The sequence below is a fragment of the Lonchura striata genome, chromosome 2 (genome assembly GCF_050655825.1).
Source record: "Lonchura striata isolate lonStrDom1 chromosome 2, ASM5065582v1, whole genome shotgun sequence".
In the NCBI taxonomy this organism is placed as follows: Eukaryota; Metazoa; Chordata; class Aves; order Passeriformes; family Estrildidae; genus Lonchura; species Lonchura striata.
In genome coordinates, this window is record NC_140704.1 from 124,210,065 (window position 1) to 124,216,445 (window position 6,381).

Sequence of the window (6,381 nt, forward strand, 5' to 3'; positions counted from 1 at the left end):
TCGATGAATAAGTGAAACAATACTAGGCCCAGTACTTAACTTAGGAGCACAGCACTAGTGACAGGCCTCCAACTAGATGCTGTGACACTGACTTTGAACCCCTGGAATCTGCCATTCAGACAGTTCTTCAGAATCTTTGGAATGTTGTCAGTATTGCAGCGTGACAGAAAACTGCATATTTAGAGATCCACATTGTAATAAGCCTCCATTAAGGGTACATCCATTAGCTACACTAAAGACAGATGGGTAACCACCTACCACTGTAAAAATGACAAAACATAAACCAAATGGGAAACACAGTGATTTGAATGTTTCAGTTCAAATCTCTGAGTCTAACTTTCTTGGTATCTTACTAGGGAGACAGAAATTAAAGGCAGATGCAAATCAAAAATTATGAATACTCTTGCTCTCCTTAGAAAAGAGGACATGAAGAGGGTCCTGCTTCTGGGTTTCAGCTGATTGTCTCTGACAAGCTAAAATGATGATTTAGGGCCAAAGTCCAGCCAGACAGGAGCAAAACCTAGGCTATTGCCCAGGTCTGATGTCCATACAGAAGCTATGCTTAGGAATAGAGCTGGGGAAAAAGATTCCTACCACACAGACCTGGTATTTATTAATAAAAACCCACAGCCAAACTTAAATGGGCTCCTGATGCCATGGGCAGAAGGTGTGTGTGTGTGTCCCAGGTGAGGCTGCTCAGGGCAATGGAAGCCAGTTTGTGCAGCCAGGGCCCTGACAGAGTCTAGGAAAACATCCAGCAGGAGTGAGCTAAGCCAATGTGTTTGGTTTGACAGCCTCTGCTTTGTACAGGAAGTCACAAGGAGGTTTCTTAGTCTCACTGACTAATCCCTGCCCATCTTATAATATTTATATCCTCAAAACAAGCAGGTATTCTTTTAAACTTAAAAAAGGGTCAAGTTGTGTCCTGTCCTCCTGACCTCAAGTTTTGAGGTGAGTAATAAAATTCCAATTGATTTCAGTTGGGTCAAGACTTTACCTCACTGTTTCTTTTCCTGAGCTGCTGTTTTGAAGTCCAACATGGTAATAAAAATAATTAGAGGAAATGCCACAGACTCTCTTTTTCCAAGCTTTTTCTGGAAATCATGGACATCCCTCCTATATGAGTGCATTTCATACTCCCTACTTTGACCCTTGTGTCAGGCTAATGCCTTTCTGATTAAGAGTCAGATAAACCTGCTCCAGAGTGCATCAATATCACTCCCTTTTGGCCAGCGGTCTGGGTCAGTGATGTGTGCATGAAAAATGCCTTTCCTCCTGACCTCCTGATGGAAAAGTGTTGTGCTACTGTAGGGCTAGCTGCTCTGAGTTAGAGACAACCTAACAGATGAATCAGAAGTGAAGTTCTTCCCAGGATAATTCTTTATGCCCAAACTGTTTGACCATTTTCATAGTAAATTTTACTGCCAATACTTTTACCCCACATATTTCTGGAAATGGATGAATGAAGACACTGTTAGTGTCTTCATGTTGTAGACCCGGGGATTTCTGTTTGTTTATTTTTGCTTTGGAAGAATAAATAAGCTGGGTCAGTGTGACTAGTAACATGCCAAGAGTTTAAAACACATGAAATGCTGAAGTTAGTGCTTTCAGTGTTTTTCTTCTCTGAGGGTCCTCATTGTTCAGTGTTTGGCAAATAACTTCCTAAGATTATATTCTTCCCTGCCCTCAGTGACTTTACTAAGGCAGTCAGAAGTATGTGGACACCCAGAAGTATGTGGACACTGTTCTACTGTTCTTTTAGCTAGGAGCTATGGAAATGACACAGTGCATGGGATTTAGGTGCCTACCTATGCACACTTGCTGTCTAATCCAGACTTGTAACTCCACAGGGAGCTCTTCAACTCTTCAACAACTGTGCAGTACAGACAGGATTCCCTTGCCTAATCATGTGCATCTACTGACATTTTTGATGCTCTAAGGTATTTCACTGGGCTACCATTTGCTGCTCTTGAATGGCAAAGATTTTCTGTAGGTCTTGGGCCCAGCCTCCCTTGTTTCTGTCCCAAGTATCCTAGAGTATCTCAAAAAGTTCTCAACATCTGTCTTTAGGAGAGTGAATGCCTCTTTCGTTTATTTATTTTAGGATAAGGTGAAATTCTCTCCTGGTTTCATTGACTGTATTGACTGGGTCTCCATTGATTACTCTGAAAGTTTAAGATGACCTTAGCTCAAAGTTGGCCTTGGCTCAAAGTAGAATTTGGTGACCTTCTGTCTGAAACCTACTCCTTGTGCCCCTAAATAAAAGCTCCTGAGTCTTCAGGATTACAATTAGTATTTCTCATCATACCCTGGTTTAAAGAATTATTATTTTTTTGGGTCAGGTTGCCCTTTAATCATGGCATGTAATGGTGCTGGTGTTTCCACATGAGGCCTTAAAGGGGATTTAAGATGTGGAAGAACTTGTACTAACAAAACACAATAGAGATCAATTTAATATTTTGTGACTTTTCCTTTAAAACAAACTTACTTATCCAGGAGGTTTTGTTCATATATTGGGCAACTTGCACACTAGTAGTCTTTGGAAGACCTGTTGTGCCACTGCCAGAAATTAGTTGGTTTTTTTTTTCTAATTTGGATTATCTGTAAATGCAATTATTACCTTTGTTTATAAATGGCAAAACATCTTTGAACCTTAATTTTGCTGAAAAGCCACATGATATGACCTTATGACATATATTATTTAAAATTCAGTATTTTGCAGTGTCTGCATAGTAGCAGCCTCATGTTAATAGCTATTATTACTCCTTTGAAGGTATAACTCTGTCAGTGTGTTGCTTTGTATAGTTTATTTGTACTAATTTATGAAGTGCTGATGAATTAATAATAGTTGTACAATCTCTGTAGGTATCATTGGGTGTTCAGCTCTGAACTCTTGAGGAATTAATGATTTGGGGCAGAAGAAATGAAAAATTCTCCTGCTTTCCACTGAAGAGACATGAATCATGACTGTAAAAGGGACACATAATTACATTAGTAATCTCTTCCATAGATTACCTAATAGCTCAGTTAATGAATAGCAAACTAGATTTATATTTATATGCTCACTTGTTACTCCACAGATAAACAGAGATTTGCAATATTGCAAAGGAGACATCAGCTTTTAGGTTTTTATCTTTATTTTGTTTTTCCCTTACAAAGGAGAGTTGGCATACAGGCAGTAAGGCTCTATTGTATACACATTTGAGATGAGAATTCTGTATTTTTTTTTTTTTTAATGCATGCTACTGCAATTCATGGTTTGGAAAATGACATATGATATCATATCAAAGATCTCACAGCAATGCATGTACCCAGGGGACAGAGTCTAAACTATGGTGTGTAAACTTAATTTGATAATTTCCTGACTTGGCTGATGCTAACTAATTCACTTTCTCATGATGTTAATATTTATAGAGAGCATGTGTAAACATAGACTATATTTCATTCAATTTTTGTTTTAATTGTTTTCTAGTGTATCTGTTTCTACTGGAATCATTCTGTCATAATTGATTAATGTTAAAAAAATGAAATACCTTACTTTATTTAAGAAAAAAAATTCCATTAAGAAATCTAATCTCTGCTTATACCCTGAAGGCTTACTAAGTGATTTCAATAAGTGTATGAAAGGTGTTTGTTTGCATGCATTTGGGGGACGCAGCATTGGAAGTGTTTGCAGAGATCAGCTCCTGTGGTAGCCTTTTGGTAGTCTTTTAAACTGAAATCGATTTGACTTCCAAGTAAAGACAGGCACTGTTCATTGCTGTTGGTACTGTGACACGTGGAATATTTAGAATGTTTTTTTATCAGTTTTGCATTCCACTTCTGCCTGTACAGCAATGAGCCAGTCAGAACTACCCCAGCAATTTTAATGCTGCGCTAACTATTGGAAAGGGCATTGCATGCTCTCTGCTCCCATCTCAAGCTCCAGGGAGCTATTTCTAGAAGAAATGAAAGTTCAAGCTTCATTTTCTACCTGTTTTTGTCTGCTGTCTCTGCTTCTTTTTTTGACACAGGTCTAATCCTACTTGAGCTTTATGCCAACTGTCTGATAGAGTACATTAAGACTTTCCTATAGTTTTATAAGTAAAAGTTTTGGAATTGTTTCCTTAGGTAATTTGAAGGACCAGCTGGAGTGAGTGGGAGATGCACACCTAGTACCCAAATAAGACTTATACTATTCCTTGTACAAGAACTGGAATAGACATCTGATGTCGCTGGAGTTCAGCATCCCAAGCAAAACCTAGTCTTTTGGTGCCCAAGTTAGCCCTTTGATGGTACATGTAGTTTCTTCTTAACTTCTTAGAGGATTCACTTTCAAGCTCCTGACAGCAAATTCTAACCCGAATATTTTTTATTAGAGCTCTTGATAGGAGCTGTGAAGAAATAATATCAAAAGCTGCAGTTCAGTTGGTAAGGGTTCGTTCTTGAGTGTGGTTGAGTTGGAAGAGCAAAGCACAAGGGAAAGATTTTGTTTTGGGTAATAGCATGGGTGAGTCCCTCCCTAGCACTCGGCCTCTTCTACTTTTCTCTTAACTCCATACATAAGCATGTGCTTTGCTAAGTTGAGCAATGGATTTAAATGCTCAGTGGTATTGCAGTCTAAAAGAGCAACTTAGCTTCTATATGCATTAAAAAAAAAAAAAAGGCTTGATTTTTTTCAAAGCAGAAATGGTTAACTGGAAAAACACAGCCCAGCACCACAGGCTCTCTATATGTGCAAGGGCTTTAATGACCCCCAACTTTTAAAAATTTGTCAGACATAAAAGCAGTACTAATCCGATTAGTAACTGTGATTGAGCAAATCTACTGTAAAAATGGACCGTGCCCTGTTTTGAACATGATACCATGCTGGTCATTTGAGAACTGCCACTGTGAAACATAAAAGTCTCTTTGATGGAATATTTATTTCATGAGTTGGAAAAAAGGGATAATATAGTATTGTTTGTTTTCAAAAATCACTTGTAAAATTTTATTAGCCAAGGAGTCAATATTAAAAAAAATGAAGAAAAGATGTGCTGTTCAGTAAGAAAGAGATGAAAGCTCCTCAGAGTCCTAGGAAATCAAGTGATTAAGTCCAAGAATTACTCACTCTAATTCTTTTTACTGAAGCACCCCATAGGAATAAAAAGAAGACAAGCGTTTTGGAAAACAGTATTTGCTAAGTTGAAAAAGTCATCACTCTGTTGTGTGGCCTTGGAAACTCTCATTGATTTCTCTGTCTCCCTGAAGAATATTTCTGCATGTCACTTTGGCAGACACAGCTACTAATTTTAAAGTAGAGAAGTGTCTTCATTCGTTGGGGCTCACATGCACTGCAATTAGTCTTATTACAAAATGCCAAAAAATCTCTGGCAGCTAAAATAAAGTCCAGGGAAATGTCCACACCACTGATGAATGAGTTCCTTGAAAAGAAGTAGGGGTGGGCACGAGCCACAGCACTTGGATCTCAATCCAGGTCTGGAAAACCTGAGGACTGTTCTTTGGCTTGTCCCATTATATATATATATATATATGGAGATCAGCAGCAACATTTGTATCCTGATTTCATTTACTGTTTATTTTAAGTACACACACATTTTACGTTGTTACCCAAACTTCAAACAGAATAATAAATAATATTGCATATGTAACATCTCATATTGCAGTAGAGTATTTAATTTCTGGTCAGTGTCCAAGAGGTTTTTTTGAGTCAGGAATGCTTGACCAGCATCTCTTGCTCTAACATTAATATTCTATTTACCTAATTAAATATTAGCTCAAGCTGTTTGCTTGTCAGAACATGCCAGCTATTGAAAGGGGAAAAACCTACTTTCCTAAGCCAGAATATGCATTTTTCAGACATAAGATATAAGTTACCAACCCAGCTGAAAAGCTTTTAATTTTTTAAAAGAAAAATGAATTAATTTTGTAATGAAGGCTTTTCATTTTGTTCGCCAAAGTGAAAAAAATTATAATTTTTAGGATATATGGAAATCTGAGTTTGTCCTGCAACAAGTCTCTTTCTTCACGTTCACTTTGTTTCCATTTTTGTACAGAGGAAACATTTTAGACTGTATGCACAAGAAACTATCAGGACATTGTTCCTGCCTGAAAGATCTTGCCATAAACCAATTTGCTTCTGGATCCAGGCAGCTATTGAGCACTTGTGGGAGAAATCCCAGGTGCAAAGTCCTGATATTTTGGTTGGGGCAGAAGGGGAAGTCCTGAGCACTGGCAGTGTTAACAAATGAGGCCTTAAACTCTGGCTGTGGGACAGCCCTCTACAATGGCTTTTGCTGAACATTTGCTATTAAATCTGCATTTCTTTGAAGAAAGTTCATTAATTTAAAACTAGTTAATCAATTTTGGTTGATACCCTTGTAGTGAATATAGATAAATTAA